Source organism: Leucopleurus acutus (assembly GCF_964270905.1).
Source record: "Leucopleurus acutus genome assembly, chromosome: 14".
Classification (NCBI taxonomy): domain Eukaryota; kingdom Metazoa; phylum Chordata; class Mammalia; order Artiodactyla; family Delphinidae; genus Leucopleurus; species Leucopleurus acutus.
In genome coordinates this window covers 73,539,601-73,559,483 of record NC_139156.1, presented here as the reverse complement: position 1 = coordinate 73,559,483, position 19,883 = coordinate 73,539,601, and positions in this window count along the sequence as shown.

The following is a 19,883-nucleotide window of genomic DNA, read 5'->3' as shown; positions in this document are numbered from 1 at the left end:
GGGCCAATTAGAGAAAATGTTGCATCACCCCTCACAGTTCATGCTGCTGTAAGTCCAAAACAAAAACCACAGACTGTTTGTGATTATTTAATATTGTTCTGGTATGTAGTCTACTCAAATGAAAAACAAAATGCAATTTAGTCCATTATACTGAGAAATAAAATAAAACTTATTGTAATCATTAGCAGAATATGTTTGAAGAGAAGATAATTTACTTTTAAAATTTTAGTCAAAGTAACTTTTTCCACTGTATGTACTTCAAAACTACATAACTGATAACTATTCTAATTCTTTTAAGCAACACAGGGAGGAAACAGCGGGTGAAAAAATAATTTCCCTTTTGAAGAATAATCCAATCAAAAGAATGTTGCACAATAATGTTGATAATAACTCTGAAATTACTTGGGATAATAAATTTAAAGTATGGTAATATAAATTATGATTATGCAAGAAAAAACAGAAATAATATAGTTTAAAAGTAAGTAGCATATTTCTGTAAGAAATTTTCAAAGAGTGTTTCAAAAACAGAATCAGAGTTATCAATCTAAGGGAATAGCTATAGCTGACATTTCAGCACCTCCAGAACCTGATCTGTTCCATTTTTGCTTCTGTCAGAGTCTGTCCTAGAGACTGAATAAAGATTTCATCCCCCCTTCTAATTATCTATTTATTTAAAGAGGAATTAGGAAGCTAGCTGAACATAAGAACTGAGTGTGACCTCCAAAAGAAGATGAGTTAGAAAATAAAATGGGGAGTACCTTGAATAATGGCAGATATATATTGACTGGGGAAATTTAAGCAGCTCCTGCTCAGACACTGAAAACAGCAAGCCCTTATTTCTTATCATTGGTGAAATGGTTTCCCAAACATAGGCTGATGGACCTGAGCTCTCACTGGATGTTATCTCTTTCATTCTCATGTATCCAGAACTCTTTCATGGGCATAACTACTTTTCCTCCTGGCTGGCACCTCCAGTAATTACAAGGACTTAAAAATGAGACAGCTGTCAGCCCTCTGATTGCTAGGGTTGATGTGACTGATCTGGCTGGCATACCCTCTTCCTTACTCCTCACACCATGAGGAATCCTCCTGAAGTTCTGAAAGGATGACTTTTGCAAGTAGAGAGGATTATTTTTCAATAAAAGGAAAGCAATCACAGCACTCCCCTGTAATGAACTTTGTATCAGTTGGCTAATTTAAGCAGAAATGGTGCTTATTATGAGGGTATTGGGAATATTTTTATTTTTTATATTATTTTATTAGTTTTTTGGGGGAATATTTTTAGATGAGAATATAAAAGAATATATTCATGGTTTTGGAAATAGTGAGGAAAGATTTCTAATTCAAGACAAAGCACAAACTACACAAAACAATAAGTTTGACTACATAAAAATGTAATTAAAATCTGTATCAAAAGACACTGCAGTCACTTGATATCCAGTGCAGACTCTGGTCACCACAACACCAGTCACACCTCCTATCAAGGGGATAACGTCCAGCATGCACTGAGGAAAGAGGTAGCAGGCATCCATACTAAAAACAGCCCTCACACCAAAAAACATTAAACCCATAGAGAGTACACAGGGACGTTCTCAGATAAAAAAAAACCCTCCAAGACCACAGTAAATAATTGTTTCTTCTCAACTCATTGAGCAAGAGAAAAGTATGTAAAATGAAGAAGCAGAGGAACCACTTTTCATTAAAAGATTGAGAGAATTCCCCTGAAAAAACAAACAATGAAACAGACCTCTTCAGTCTAATGGACACCAAATTCAAAAAGGAGATACTAGAGCATGGACTTGAGGATATGGGCAGGGGGAAGGGTAAGCTGTGACAAAGTGAGAGAGTGGCATGGACATATATACACTACCAAACGTAAAATAGACAGCTAGTGGGAAGCAGCCGCATAGCACAGGGAGATCAGCTAGGTGGTTTGTGACCACCTGGAGGGGTGGGATAGGGAGGGTGGGAAGGAGGGAGACGCAAGAGGGAAGAGATATGGGAACATATGTATATGTATAACTGATTCACTTTGTTATAAAGCAGAAACTAACACACCATTGTAAAGCAGTTATACTCCAATAAAGATTTAAAAAGGAGATAATAAAAATACTGAAGGAATTAAGAAAGGCTATTGACAGAAATGCAGATTATTGTAAAAAGGAACTAGAAACTATAAGGAGGAGCCAAGAAAAATTAGAGAATTCATTTGAAGAGACCAAAGCTGAACTAAAGGTTATGAATAGCAGAATGAATAATGCAGAAGAATGAATAAGTGATCTGGAAGATAGAATAATGGAAATCACCCCATTAGAATGGCAGACAGAAACCCAAATAAAAAAAAAGAATAAAAGCAAAATAAGAGACCTATGAGATAATATAAAGTGTGCCAATATATGCATAATAGGGATCCCAGAAGGAGAAGAAAGAGAAAAGGGGACTGAAAATGTATTTGAAGAAATTATGGCTGTAAACTTCCCAAACCTAAAGAAGGAAACAGATATCCAGATACAAGAAGCACAGAGGGTCCTGAACAAGATAAACCCCAAAAGACCTATACCAAGACATATTATAATAAAAACAGCAAAAGTTGAAGAGAGGATTCTAAAGGCAGCAAGAGAAAAACAAAGAGTAAATTACAAGGGAACATACATTCATGATAAAACCCTTATGAAAAAAGCTGATAAGGCTATCAGCTGATTTCTTTACAGAAACATTGCAGGCCAGATGGGAGTGGCAAGATATATTCAAAGTCCTGAAAGGGAAAACTCTGCAAACTAGGACACTCTATCCATCAAGATTATCACTTAGAATAGAAGGAGAGAGAAAGAATTTCTCAGACAAGCAAAAACTAAAAGAATACAGCAATACTAAACCTATCCTAAAGGAAATATTGAAAGGTCTTCTCTAAATAGAAAAGAAGTAAGAATCTATAGGAAAGAGAAAATCACATTTGGAAAGTAAATCACTTAAATAAGCCAGCACACACATTAAAAAAAAAAATCAAAAAATTTCTGTGAAAGCAATGATAATCACAAAGAACAGCAGAAGCATGAACATGAAGATGCAAAAGAGGACATCAAAATTATAAAATGCAGGGAGGAGAGTAAGACAATGTAGATTATTTTTCTAGAATGTGTTTAAGCCTATATGACCACCAGTCTAAAGTAAGTATATATAGAAACAGGTTAACATACTTGAAAAACAGGGCAACCACAAATCAAAAACATACAATAGATTCACAAAACCAAAAAGAAGAGAACATAAGCATAATACAAAAGAAAATCATCAACACAAAAGGAAAAAGAAAGGGACAAAGAAGAAATATAAAATCAATGGGAAAACAAGGTTTAAAATGGCAATGAATACATGTCTATCAATAATTACCTTAAATGTCAGTGAACTAAATGCTCCAATCAAAAGACATAGAGTGGCAGATTGGATTAAAAAAACCCCACAAAAGCCTATAATATGCTGCCTAGGATAAACGCACTTTAGGGCAAAGGACACACATAGATTGAAAGTGAAGGGATGGAAAAGGTATCTCATGCAAATAGAAATGACAAGAAAACAGGGGTCACAACACTCTTATCAGACAAAATAGACTTCAAAACAAAGGCTATGAAGAAAGGTAGAGAAGAACGCTATATAATGATAAAAGGATCAATACAAGGAGAGGATATTACACTTGTCAACATATACGCACACAATATAGGAGCACCCAAATACATAAAACAAAAACTAACAGACATTTAAGAGTACAGAAATTATTTCAAGCATCTTTTCTGACCACAATGGCATGAAATTAGAAATCAACCACAGAAAAAGGAACAAGAAAAAAACAACAACAATTACATGGAGACTAAATAACATGCTACTGAAAAACCAATGGGTCAATGATGAAATCAAAGAAGAAATTAAAAAATACCTTGAGGCCAATGACAATGAAAACACACAATCTATGGGATGCAGCAAAAGCAGTTCTTAGAGGGAAGTTCATAGTGATACAGGCCTTCTTTAAGAAATAAGAAAAATCTCAGATAAACAGTCTAACCCATCACCTAAAAGAATTAGAAAAAGAAGGACAAACAAAACCTAAGGTCAGCAGAAGGAAGGAGATAATAAAATCAGAGAGGAAACAAATAAAATAGAGATTAAAAAACAGTAGAAAAAATCAATAAAACCAAGAGCTAGTTCTTGGTTAACAAAATTGACAGACCTATGGCCAGGCTCACCAAGAAAAGAGAGAAGACCCAAATAAACAAAATAAAAAATGAAAGGGGAGGTATCACAACTGATACCACAGAAATACAAAAATCCATAAGAGAACACTATGAACAATTACATGTCAACAAATTTGACAACCTAGAAGAAATGGACAACTTTCTACAAACATACAGCCCACCAAAACTGAATCAAGAAGAAATAGATAACATGAACAGATCAATCACTAGAAATGAAATAGACTCTGTAACAAATAAATAAATAAAACTCCTACAAAGAAAAGTCCAGGACCAGATATCTTCACTGGGAAATTCTACCAAACACACAAAGAAGAACTTATACCACTCCTTCTCTAACTGTTCCAGAAGACTGAAGAGGAAGGAACACTCCCAAAGGCATTTTATGAAGCAACCATCACCATGATACCAAAACCAAACAAAGACACTACTAAAAATGAAAATTAAAGGCCAATATCTGATGAATATAGACACGCAAAAATTCTCAACAAAAATATTAGCAAACCAAATCCAACAACACGTAAAAAAGGTCATACACCACAACCAAGTTGAATTCATCCCAGGGTCACAAGTGTGGTTCAACTTACACAAATCAATGTGATACACTGCATCAACAAAGGAAAGGACAAAACCCATATGATCATCTCAGTAGATGCAGAAAAAGCATTTGATAAAATTCAACATACATTCATGATAAAACCCTTATGAAAATGGGTATAGAAGGAACATATCTTAACATGATAAAAGCTATTTATGACAAGCCCAGAGCCAATATAATACTCAACAGTGAAAAGCTGAAAGCCTTCCTGCTAAAATCTGAAATAAGACAAGGAAGCCCACTCTCACCACTTCTCTTCAACATAGTATTGGAAGTCCTAGCCACAACAATCAGAAAAGAAAAAGAAATAAAAAGGTATTCAAACTGGTAGGGAAGAGGTGAAATTTTCATTATATGCAGATGACATGATACAATATATAGAAAACCCTAAAGACTCCACACAAAAACTACTAGAACTGATAAACAAATTCAAGAAGGTAAAAGGATACAATATTAACATACAGAAATTGGTTGTATTTCTTTACACTGAAAATGAAATATTAGAAAGGGAATGTAAACAGTCTCTTCTAAAATTGCATACAAAAAATAAAATGAAATACTTAGGAATAAGCCTCACCAAGGAAGTGAAAGACTTATTTTGCTGAGAACTATAAAACATTAATAAAGGAAATTAAACATGATTTAGAGAAATGGAGAGATAATCCCATGCTCTTGGAAGAATTAATCTTGTTAAAATGGCAATACTACCCAAAGCCATCTACAGATTTAGTGTGATCCCTATCAAACTACCTATGGCATTTTTCACAGAACTAGAATAATCCTAAAATTTATATGGAATAATAAAAGACCCAGAATTGCCAAAGCAATCCCCTGGAAAAAGAACAAAGCAGGAGGCATAACCCTCCCAGACCTCAGACAATACTACAAAGCTACAGTAAACAAAATGGTGTGGTATTGGCACAAAAACAGATATGCGAATCAATAGAACAGAGTAGAGAGCCCAGAAAAAACCTTACACATCTAAGGTCAATTAATCTTTGACAAAACAGTAAGAATATAAAATGGGAAAAAATCTCTTCAGGAAATGGTGCTGGGAAAGTTGGACAGCTGCATTTAAATCAATGAAGTTAGAACACACCCTCACACCCTGCACAAAAAAACTCAAACTGGCTTAAAGACTTAAATATAAGATATGACATCATAAAACTCCTAGAAGAGATCATAGGCAAAACATTCTCTGACATAAATCATACAAATGTTTTCCTAGGTCTGTCTCCCAAGGCAATAGAAATAAAAGGAAAAATAAACAAATGGGACCTAGTGAAACTTACAAGCTTTTGCACATCAAAGAAAACCACAAACAAAATGAAAAGACAACCTCCGGTGATCAACCGACAAGGGCTTAATTTCCAAAATACACAAACAGCACATACAACTCAACAACAAAAAAACAAAGAACCCAATCAAAAAATGGACAGAAGATCTAAATAGACATTTCTCCCAAGAAGACATACAGATGGGCAAGAAGCACATGAACAGATGCTCAACATCGCTAATTATTAGAGAAACACAAATCAAAACTACAATGAGGTACCACCTCACACCAGTCAGAACGGCCATCATTAAAAATTCTACAAACAATAAATGCTGGAGAGGGTGTGGAGAAAAGGGAACTCTCCTACACTGTTTGTGGGAATGTAAATTTGTACAACTACTATGGAGAACAATATGGAGATTCCTTAAAAAACTAAAAATAGAGCTACGATATGATCCAGCAATCCCACTCCTAGGCATATATCCGGAGAAAAACATAATTCAGAAAGACACATACACCCCAATGTTCACTGCAGTACTATTTACAATAGCCAAGACATGGAAGCAATCTAAATGTCCATCAACAGAGGAATGGATAAAGAAGATGTGGTACATATACACAATGGAATATTACTCAGCCATAAAAAGAACAAAATAATGCCATTTGCAGCAACATGGATGGACCGAGATTGTCATACTGAGTGAAGTAAGTCAGAGAAAGACAAATATCATATGATATTGCTTATATGTGGAATCTTAAAAAATGGTGTAAATAAACTTATATACAAAAGAGAAGTAGAGTTACAGATGTAGAAAACAAACTTATGGTTAGCAGGGGGTGGGGGGGGAATAAATTGGGAGATTGGGATTGACATATACACACTACTCTATATAAAATAGATAAGTAATAAGGACATACCATATAGCACAGGGAACTCTACTCAATACTCTGAATGACATTTATGGGGAAAGAAGCTAAAAAAAGAGTTGATATATGTATATGAATAACTGATTCACTTTGCTGTACAGCATAAACATAACACTGTAAATCAACTACACTCCAATTAAAATTTTAAAATTTGATACAAATCAATATATCTACAAAATGAAAACAGGCTCACAGATATAGAAAACAGACTTGTGGTTGCCAAGGGGGGGTTAAGGGAGGGAAGGAATTGGAGTTTGGGATTAGCAGAAGCAAACTATTATATATGGGATGGATAAACAACAAGGTCCTACTGTAAAGCACAGGGAAATATATTCAATATCCTGTGACAAACCATAATGCAAAAGAATATGAAAAAGAGTATGTATGTATATAACTGAGTCACTCTGCTGTACAGAAGAAATTAACACAACATTGTAAACCAACTATACTTTAATAAAATCTAAAAAAAATACACTGGAGGCAAAATAAAACCAACCATAATCCTTGGAAAAATGTTAGCAAAACATACACTTGACAGAGGATTATCATCTAGAGTGCGGACAGAACACCTGTATGTCATGTAGAAACAGTATATTTCCCCTTTTCTCCTCTTGATCTTTGAGTTATTGTTATACATTTTACTTCTTCATTGTTCTAAACCCCACATTTTATTGCTGTTTAAGAAGTCAATGATCTTTTATAGATGTAAATAAGAAGAAAAAACTATTATTTATTTACATACATATTACCATTTTGGGTGCTCTTTATTCCTTTGCTCAGAAATATGATATCATCTGCTATCATTTTCTTCCAGTCCAAAGGACTTCTTTTAACATTTCTTACAGGTGGGTCTGCTAATAAAATATTCTTTCAGCTTTTGTATGACCCAACAAATCTTTGTTTCACCTTTGTCTTTGAAATATATATTCATTGGATTTAGAAGTCTCCTTTTTTTTCCTTTTAGTACTTTAACAATGTTGCTCCAGTTTCTTGTCACTTGCATTATTTCCAGATGAAATCTGCTGTCATCCTTTGTTCCTCTGTAGATAAAATGTTTTTGCTCTGGATGCATAAGATATTCTCTTTATTGCTGATTCTAAGATATTTACTATTTACCTTGTTATAGGTTCCTTTGTGTTTCTTGGGTTTTGTTTCAAAGTTGCTTGAAATTATTGCATAGCTCACTAATGGTTTATTTATTTAATGTTTTGCTTTTTTAAAATGAGCCATTTTCTTTGTTTCATTTTGGATAGTTCCTATTGTTATGTCTTCAAGTTTAGTTATCTTTTTGTCCACAATATTTAGTCTGCTATTAATTCCATCCAGTGCATTTTTCGTCTCCTGCATTATAATTTTCACCTCTAGAATTTCAGTCAGGATATTTTTTTATGTCTTCCATACTTATAATGTTTCATTTTCCTCTAGTTTTCTGAAAATATGGAATACAGTTATAAAAGCTTTTTTTTTCAATTGCTTGTATGCTAATTGAAGCATTTATGTGTGGGTCAGTTTCAATATTTAATTTTTCTTCTTATTGAGGGTTTTTCTGTTGTTTTCATTTATTGACTGGAAATTATTTAATTAGATGACAGACTTTGTGAATTTTACCTTGATAAGTGCGAGATACTTTTGTATTCCTGTTGGAAAGTTTGATCATTTTAGGCCTCACTTTAAAATTTTTAGGTGTGACCATAACCACATTCATTTTGGGATTATTAATCCCTACTGCTGAGGTAAGAGCCTTCTGACTATCCAATTTCTTCTGAATTATAAGATTCTCCAGTCTGGCTGGTGGGAACAGGAGTCAGGAAAACAATGCTAAATGATACAGGCTTTTTTTTTTTTTTTTTTTTTTGCGGTACGCGGGCCTCTCTCTATTGTGACCTCTCCCGTTGCGGAGCACAGGCTCCGGACGCACAGGCTCAGCGGCCATGGCTCATGGGCCCAGCAGCTCCACGGCACGTGGGATCTTCCCGGACTGGGGCACGAACCCATGTCCCCTGCATCGGCAGGTGGACTCTCAACAACTGCACCACCAGGGAAACCCGATAAGGGCTTTCTTAACAAAGATTGCTGGTACCTGAATGGATATTTGAATGATAAACAAGCCTTGGGAGTTAAAGACTCTTGGTGTTATTTATATAATTGACTTAGGAACCTTCACACTTTACCCCCCAAAGAGCATTTGTTTATGTTAAAAGGCAAAAGTCTCTCTCCCTCTCTCTGGAGGAGTGGTGGGAGCAGATGTGTCGGCTCTCTTGTATAGGTCCTATGTACACACAGGAGATTTCTGCCCTCACTGCATTACCCTATGGGGAACTGGAGCATGAGAGACTGACAACATATGTTCTCTGAGTAATTAAACATTTTTCTCTGATCCAGAAACCTCATGTTTCCTGTCAAAAAAATTCATAAATATAGATATAAAAACTTAATAATAGGCAGTATTCCCAGTACTGTGTGAGCTCTGAGTACATTTCTTTTAATCCTTTTGCATATTTGTTCCCCAGCCTTGGGTATTTTCATCACAAGCATGCACTGATTAGTATTCTCCTGTATCCCTTTGCAAATCTCCACAGTTCTCGCTCTGTTTATATTTCTCTCCTCTGGTATTCTGTGCTATGAATCCTAGCTACTTAGGATCTCCCTGGACCCTCAGCTCTGATTCCTCAGCTTAGGGAGCACAACAAGCTTTGCCTGAGTTAGTCCTTACTGTGCCACAACATGAAAGTTCTCTAAAAGCAATAAACTATGGCATCAGAGGGCTCATTTTTTTCTTGTATCTCAAGGTTCACTGTTCTTGTGTCCAATGTCATATATCTTGTCTAGTGTTTTAATTGTTAAGGGCAGGGGAGCGGGTAAATCCAGTACTCTATCTTTGATGGAAGTAGAAGTGATATTGCAGCATTTTCAACAGAGAAAATTGTAAAGAGAACAAACTGCCCATGTCAGTAGAATAAATAAAGACATTTTCAGATAATCATACAGTGATATACACTATAGCCTGAATTTTAATAAAAAAATATCACATACAATTTTGAGCACCAGAGAAATACATACAGCTGCCTCCTTTATCTCCACTTAGTAAAAGTGAAAAAGTTGTAGAATAACATACATTATCATACAAGATAAATATGTTTCAGAAAGAGGCAAATCAATACTATATACTAATTTTGAATACCTACACATGGAGAATGAGTATAAAAACTTCTATTAGAATGATAAGCATCCAACTGAAACATGTTAATCAGATACCTTTTCAGAATAGCATATATTTACAGTTTTATTTCCTAAGATATTTGTTCAGTACATAGATATCTGATTGTGGCCAAAGGATCAGCTGTCTTCAAAATGTAGCTCTGTGGTGTTTTGTTTGAAATTATTCCAGGAAGCTAAGATTTTCATCTGTTTTTTTCCAACAATTATTTTGTAATCCATATAATATCCTACATAAATCCCTTTCTGCTTATAGTAGCTAAAGTATATTCAGGTCCCTGCAATTAAAGTTTGACTCATAAAACATCATTCAAAAAATGAAGAAATGGAGCATGAAGGATGTGTAAATTTAAATAGGTAGAGATGGGGCAAGATATTTTAGGAAAAGAGAACAGTAGAAACAGGGGAACTGGAACCTTTCCATTTACATTCAAACATTCTCAATTCACTCACATCTTAGAAGAAAGACCCACCTTCCCCTCTATACACTTACACCTGGCTTCTGCCAACTAACTTCCATTCCATTAAAATTATCAGAGAATTTCAATCTTCCACTTACTTGACCTCTAAGTGTGTTCATTATTCCCAATTATAACATTCTCTCTTTCTTGAGCTTATAATACTATATCTGCTGGGTTTCCCCTTTCTATCCGGCCTTCTCTTCTCAGCCTTCAATGCAGGCTCATATATCCGGCCACTTAATAGTGGATTTCTTAGAAGTTTGGTGGTTGGTCCTTCTCTCACTTTACTCTATATCCCTAAGGAATATCATTTATGCCTGTGGTCTCAAATACATTAATGTAAAAATAAATTTCAAATTTCTATCTCTTGCTGTGAAATTTCATATGAACCCCATCTTATATATACAAAAAACTACCTACTAAGTACCTCCAATTAGTAAAGGCTCCTCAAACTCAACATGTCAAAAATCAAAAACATAATTATTTGCTTTCAGCCATCTGCACAAGATAAGCCCTAATTATAAAGATGAGGATGATGATACTTTGTCAAAATCAAGTAATCTGACAAAGTCACGAGATCCAAGAATTTAATGAAAAAAATAGGTCTTGACATTTGTCATCATTGGTTAAATATGTCATGAATGTATGGCTTATAACCCCATTCAGAAATGATCGTCACTCTCTAACAGTAAAATTACTGGTGCAGTGATGAGAAAGGTTGTTGAAATTCTGATTTCCATGAGTGAATCTGGTGGGAATTATAATATTTAAATGAGTGAAGGCAATTAAAAGACATACATGTATACATTTTTAAAATGGACATCCTTACGATGTCCACTCTCACCTCAACATAGTCTTAGAAGTCTTAGACAAAGCAATTAGGCAAGAAAAAAGTCCTCCAAATTGGAATGGAAAATGTAAAACCATTGCTATTTGCAAATGACATGATATTATATATAGAAAATCCTACAGACTTCACCAAAAAACTGTTGGAATAAACAAATTAAATAAAGTTGCAATACAGAAAATCAATAAACAAAAATCTGTTATGCTTCTGTATGCTAATAGCAAACTATCAGAAAGCCCATTTACAATTGCATCAAAAAGGATAAAATACCTAGGAATAAATTTAATCAAGGAGATGAAAGACCTGTTCAGTGAAAACTACAAGACACTGATGAAAGAAATTGAAGTAGATACAAATACATGGAAAGATATTCCATGCTCATGGACTGGAAGGATTAATATTATTAAAATGTCCATACTACCCAAAGTGATCTACAGATTCAGTGCAATCCCTATCAAAATTCCAACGGCATTTTTCACAGAAATAGAAAAAACAACGCTAAAATTTGTATGGAACCATGAAAGACTGCTAATAGTTAAAGTCATCTTAAGAAGAACAAAACTACAGGCATTATTCTCCCTTATTTCAAACTATTTTACAAAGCTATTGTAACCAAAAGAGTAGGGTATTGGCATAAAAACAGACACAAAGAACAATGGAACAGAATAGAGAACCCAGAGATAAACCCAAGCATGTATGGCCAATTAATTTATGACAGAGGAGCCAAGAATATGCAATGGAGAAGGACAGTCTCTTCAATAAATGGGGTTGGGGAAGCTGGACAGCCACATGCAAAAGAATGAAACTGGACCACTACCTAACACCATACACAAAAATTAACTCAAAATTGATTAAAGATTTGAATGGAAGACCTGAAACCATAACACTCTACAAGAAAGCATAGGTGGTAAGCTCCTTGTCATAAGTCTTGGTGACGATTTTTCAATCTGACACCGAAAGCAAAAGCAATAAAAGAAAAAATAAACAAAGGGGACCATTTCAAATTAAAAAGATTTGCACAGAAAAGAAAACCGTCAACAGAATGAAAAGGTAGCTACCAAATGGGAGACAATATTTGCAAATGAGACATCTTATAAGGGGGTAATATCCAAAATATATAAAGAACTCATAAAACTCATAAAAACTCAAACAATCCAATTAAAAACTGGACAGAGGATGTGAATAGACATTTTTCCAAAGAAGACATACAGAGGGCCGAGAGGTACATGAAAAAAAAAGCTCAACATCACTAATCATCAGGGAAATTCAAATTAAAACCACCAGTGGTGATATCTCATCACCTCACACCTGTTAGAATGGCTATTCTCAGAAAGGAAAGAAATAAATTTTGGCAAGAACAGGGAGAAAGAACCCTAATACACTGTTGGTGGAAATGTAAATTGGTGCAGCCACTATGCAACACACTATTGAGGTTCGACAAAAAATTAAAAATAGAACTACCATATGATCCAGCAACTCCTCATCTGGGTATTTATTAGGTGAAAATAAAAATGCTAACTAGAAAAGATATATAAAGCTCTTGCTCACTGAAGCATTATTTACAATATCCAAGATATAAAAATAACCTAGATATCCATCAACATATGAATTGATGAATAAAATGTGACACACACACACGCACAGGCACACGAATACTACTCAGTCATAAAAAGAATGAAATCTTGCCATTTGTGACAACATGGATGTACCCTGAAGGCACTATACTAAGTGAAATAAGTTAGACAAAGACAAATACTGTATATCTCATTTATACATGGACTATTTAAAAAACTCCAACACTCCCAAAACAAACAACTCTCCCACCCCTGAACTCATAGAGACAACAGATTTGTGGTTGCCAGAGGTGAGGTTTAGAAGGTGGGCAGAATGGGTGAAGGTCAAAAGGTATAAACTTCCAGTTTTAAAATAAATAAGTCCTGGAAATGTAATGTACATCATAGTGACTAGAGTTAAGAATCCTATATTGAATATTTGAAAGTTGTTAAGCGATTAGATCTTAAAATTCTCATCACAAGAGAGATTTGCAACTATGTGTGGTGAGGAATGTTCACTTATTGTGGTGATCATTTTGCAATATATACCAATATTTAATTCTCATGTTGTACACCTGAAACTAATATCATGCTATATGTAAATTATATCTCAATAAAAAGGAACATCCTTAGGATGGTTTAATTTGGGGAAATTATTAATAAATTATAAATGTTACAGGAAAAGATGAGAAGACAGGTAAGAGCAGATATTATTTAGGATCTTATTAAATATAGGAATGTAATAGTTGTTTTTTGTGTTGTGTTGACAAATAGCTTGCTGTCATGAATGACTGATTAATCTGTGATAGAGTAATAGTAAAGAATTAATATATGTTCCATGTAGAGATTAGATTTTTTTGAGGAATATCAAAAAAATTAAAAATTACAAAGAACAGTTAAACAAAACTGTATTTTCATAACACATAGATAACTATGTTTTGTTATGTTTGCTTTTTAAAGAAATCAAACAATATAGATAAAACTAAAGTCTCCATGTGTTCACTGTTCTTATTTGTAGACAACAGAACCCACTCTATTGAGTTTAAACAGAAAGGGGTTTTTAAAAGGGTAATAAGGTAGTTCACAGAACCTCACAGTGGGTGGAGTACCAGGCTTGGATGCTACATAGCCAGGATCAATGCAGCTAGAATACCTGACCAGCCATACCACGGGGCTCTTATAGCAGAAGCATTACTGCTGTTGCCACCTGTTACTCAGTACCTATGATGCTAGGGATTCGAAGCTAAAATTTTGCTAAAATGCCTTAGAAGAATCACATGCTTTCACCATCATGCATTTCCCCAGGCAGAACTGCCTGTCACAAAGCTCACTCCCCTGTTGCAACTGCACACAGGGTCTCTGCTTGGCAGAACCTAGGTCACACAAAGAATATCAGCTGCAAGACAAACTAGAAATGGATAGCATGAGTGTGGAGCAGCCAATCAACAGTATTTCTCTAGTCCCTTTGATCATCACTACTAGTCCCTTTTTCCCTGTAACCCTATACCCGCCCTCTCACAGAAGTAACCAATGTACACATTAATCTGTAAATAATATACATTAATTAATTAATTAATTAATTTATTTTTGCGGTACGCGGGCCTCTCACTGTTGTGGCCTCTCCCGTTGCGGAGCAGAGTTTCGGGACGCGCAGGCTCAGCGGCCATGGCTCACAGGCCCAGCCGCTCCGCGGCATGTGGGATCTTCCCGGACCCGGGCACGAACCCGTGTCCCCTGCAATGGCAGGCGGACTCTCAACCACTGCGCCACCAGGAAAGCCCCAATAATATACATTTTAAATTTACATACACTGCATTTTGTTTACATGTTTCTATAATTGGATTTCTCTTTTTCACATATTTAAGACCTATTCATTATGATATATTATTCATTGGTAAACTCCATCTAAATGTATCCCATTTTTTCATTCACTTTTGCTGGATAGTTTATGTTTTTTATTATAAAAACTGGTAAAATTAATATCATTATACATATTTCCTCGGGCACATTTACACAAATAACTGAAAAAGAAAATTCCCTGGAGGTAAAATCACCTAAGGCCATTTATTACAAATATAGCTTCCCAGGCTCCTCCATGACAGTCAAGGGGCAAGGAGGAAACTTGGAAAACCAAAAAACAAAAAGCTGCAAAAGGTTAAATTACAAGGAGACTATTTTCAAAAGTAAAGGTATAGGTCGTGGGTGGGATACCTTTTTCTGTAAAGGGCCAAACAGTAAATATTTTAAGTTTCATGGGCCACAATCTGCTGTAGTCTTCCTTGTTTTCTCTTTTACAACACTTCAAAAATGTGAAAAACATGCTGAACTTAAAAGGGCTCTGCAAAAACAGGCTGGTAGTTTGCTGACCCCTGGTTTGGTGATGCGAGGAATAGTACAGTTATTTGGAATCAGTAGCAACTGAGCTTTCACTACCCAGATCTGAAGGGAAGGGACAGGTTACTGGGAGTTGAAAAGAGAAAGGGTATCCTCTGGAGTCAGATACATGGCTTGAGGGGAACTGGGAGAGAGCCTGCCTATGGAGACCTTCCAGGAAGGAATTAAATATCTGAACCTTTCTCCTCTGAGTTCCTGCCAGTGCTCCCCATTCGGCTATGCCAACCCTGAAGCCAGGGGCAATAGAGTCCTGTTATGCCACCAAGTAGTCCAGCCTTCTGGAACAGACAGTAGAGTGGGCAAAGTGGAGAGTGGGTTTGGAGGAATGAACAGAAGGTATCGAGGAGGCTTCCATTCACTATTCTGAGACAGCATAGCTGGGATGGAACCTGGGTACTGGTGGTTTTAACAAATAACCCAGGTGATGCTTACCAAAGCTTGAGAAACACTGTTCAAGGGTATACAACTAGACGTGAAATTGCTGGATCACAGTGTATGTGAATTATCCATTGTAGAGCTAAATTATTCTCCGAAGTGACCATATCAATTTAATTTACACCATCAACATACAAAAACAACTAATTTCCCTTTTAATCTGACCAAATACTTAATATTGCCAAACTTTTCCATTTTTGCTGATTTAATGGGTGAAAAATGGAATATTCTTTGGTTTCGTTTTCAATAACATTTATGTGATTTCCAGTGAAGGTGAACATATTGTCATATATTTGTCATTCCAATCTCTCTCCTTTTTTTTTTAACGATTTATTTTATTATTTATTCATTTTATTTTATTTATTTTTCGCTGTGTCGGGTCTTAAGTGTGGCATGAGGGATCTTCGTTGAGGCATGCAGGGTCTTTCATTGGGGCGTGCAGGTTTTTTTGCGGCACGCGGGCTTCTCTCTAGTTGTGGCATGCAGGTCTTCTCTAGTTGTGGCACACAGGCTCCAGGCCACGTGGGCTCTGTAGTTGTGGTGTGCTGGTTCCAGAGTGCAAGGGCTCTGTAGTCTGTGGCACGCAGCTCTAGTTGAGGTGCACAAGCTCAGTAATTGTGGCATGCAGGCTTCGCTGTCCCATGGCATGTGGGATCTTAGTTCCCTGATCAGGGATTGAACCTGCATCCCTTGCATTGCAAGGCAGATTCTTTACCACTGGACCACCAGGGAAGTCCCTTCCTTTTCGAATTTATGTTCTTTGCCCATTTTTCTATTATATTATTTTTCTTGTTATATTATTTTCTCAATTGGTCAAAATTCTTTACATATTCTGGATATAACTCTATGTCTAATATATACTACAAACACCTTTTCCTCGTCTGTGGCTTATTTTTGTTTTTCATTCTGTTGATGTTATCTTTTGCCTTATAGAATCTAAAAATTTGTATGTATTTTTTTGATTTATACTTTATGACCTGTTATGACTTTTCCTATTAAAATTTCATTAACGTGTTCCACTACTTTCTTATAATGTCATAGTTTTATTTATCATTCTTAATATATCTGAATTTTTTTCCAAAAATAAAGATATACTAAAAGGCATATAAAATTATGCTGAATTGAACTACAGATAAATCAGTATTCCTTGAATTTAAAATTCATTTGAAAGACTTAAATTTTTCTTAGGGCCAACATGAACAAATAATTATATAGCAGATGTTTGAAAATGCCAATTAAGAGAATTTTGAAAGAAAGGAGATACTGGGTTTTGGCAGTCTTTGGTTAAAATAAAAAATAATGTACTAAAGTAAGAGAAAGTAAAAGCAATTTATTCCAGTTAGTATCAATAATGAAAAAATATTTCTCAATGTAGTATTATTATCATGTATCGTAAGAACACGCTAATATAAAGATGTGCAAGTTTAGTCAACTGGCCAACAAATAACCTGTTATTTTTATTAGAATTTATGGAAAAGAGGGTGCTTTTAAGAAACGGAAAATAATATTAAGGTAATATTTTTGGAATCTTGTCAAAATTCTGCACTGAGCAGCTACATCTACCTCAAACATCCCAAGTTTCTACTGAAACAAGAGACTGAATTGAAAATTCATGTGATAATAAGAGTTCTGGAATAAAAAAGAATTAGCAGTAAACCAGAAAATTGTGAGGAAATCCTGGAAACTATAAAGTAGATGGAATCAGATTAATGAAAGAAAAGGAAAAAGATCAGGGGATGCCACACAGTTTTCCCCCAAACAGAGGCATAAACACTCCTTCTTTGGGGAGCACCCTTACTGCTCCAAGCTCAAAGTCAGCAAAGTGCTGGATAATTATTTATAGACTCACTGTGTTAGTCTGTTTGGGCTGCTATAACAAATACCTTAGACAAGGTGGCTCAAACAATAAACATTTATTTCTCACAGTTCTAAAGGCTGGAAAGTCCAAGATCAAGGCATCAGGAGATTCAGTGTCTGGTGAGGGCATGCCTCCGAGTTAATGGTGAAAGAGGAGAAAGAGCTCTCTGGGGTATTTTATAAGGACACTTATCACTTTCCCAAGGCCTCACCTCAAAATACCAACACAGTAGGGACTAGGTTTCAACATGTAAATTTTGTGGGGGACACAAATATTCAGTCTGTAGCACCCACACTCTGTAGTGTGGCTGCCTGGTACCTCTCCTTCACAGGCAATCTTCTATCTTCAGTTCTGTATATCACTCTGAATCTTCCTAGTGAATTCCTTATTCTTCTTAAGTTAACCTTTTCCTTGTAACCAAAATATCCTAACTTTACAGAAAACCAATCCAGGCATCTATGGTAATCAACCTAACTCTTCAATCATTAAAAACACCTGAACTGAACGAGGACCATACAACAATTGGAGAAAACTAACAGCAAAAAAGTTATTAACCAAGATGAGCAAAAAGAAAAACTGACCTCAGACTTAACAAAAGCACAAAAGATGAAGTTATGATTATAAAACATGAAATAAGTATTACAACCTTGACTGTGAAAAAATACATATAACTAACAAAAATAAGGCTAAAGAGATGGAAGTGGTTGGATGTATAAAATGTGTTCAGTCTTTTGTAGTGGGAAGTCAGCAAACTAATTTTTTAATTTTTACCTTGAGATATCTGGTTTTCTTTAATTAACAGTAATCTTTTGATGTTCCAACTATCTGGTCTTTGTTGCAGAAACTCCTATATACCCTGGCTGCTGCCTTTGCCTTTTCGGAGCAGTCAGAGTTATCTGAGATGCTGTGTCCCTGGCTTAAGTCCTCAGTTTTGCCTGCCAAATAAAACATAACTCTCAACTTCTAGGTGGTGCATTTTTTTCAGTCAACACCTAGTAGCTCCTCTCAGCTAGACAAAAAGTCTTCTAAGACTCTTAATGTCATCCCACAGCCCTCACATTCTGTGCAAGGTAGAGAGGAGACTGTCTTGAGAAATTATGCATGTGGCATGTTGGGGCACATAGTGACTTCCAATCAGATTCACAGGGAAACACAAAGTTTTTAAGAGAATTATAAAAACTCTTTGATATTGAAATTCAAGCGAGAGAAGTACTACTATGTTATTTAAACTTGTAATAGTCAATGCCAGAAAAATCTAGAAACCAGGAACTGCCTAAAGCAACTACTTCAGGGAGACATGGATTTGAAGGAGGGATAAACAGGAGGATTTTAAACTGTAGACTCTTTTGCATGGTTTGAGTTTTTCAAACTACATCTAGCTATTAATTTAATGGGTCATTTGTAGAGATGTGGAAGGACCTAGAGTCTGTCATACAGATTGAAGTAAGCCAGAAAGAGAAAAGCACAGGGAGCTCAGCTCGGTGCTCTGTGATGACTTACATGGGGGCGGGAAGGGGGGGAGGGAGGTCCAAGAGGGAGGGGATAGAGATATACATATACCTGATTCACTTCATTGTACAGCAGAAACTAAGACAACATTGTAAAGCAATTTTACTCCAAAAAAAAAACACTAAACCTAGTTTAAATATTAAAATATAAGTTGTATTATACAAAAGATGCATTTTATTAGTTCACACCTGCTTATGTTTAGTTTATTTTTTTAACATCTTTATTGGAGTATAATTGCTTTACATTGCTGTGTTAATGTCTGCTCTATAACAAAGTGAATCAGCTATACATATACATATATCCCCATATCTCCTCCCTCTTGCGTCTCCCTCCCACCCTCCGTATCCCACCCCTCTAGGTGGTCACAAAGCACTGAGTTGATCTCCCTGTGCTATGCAGCTGCTTCTACTAGCTAGCTATTTTACATTTGGTAGTGTATATATGTCCATGCCACTCTCTCACTTCGTCCCAGCTTATCCTTCCCCCTCCCTGTGTCCTCAGGTCCTCTATGTTTTGTTTTTGTTTTTTGCAGTACGCGGGCCTCTCACTGCTGTGGCCTCTCCCGTTG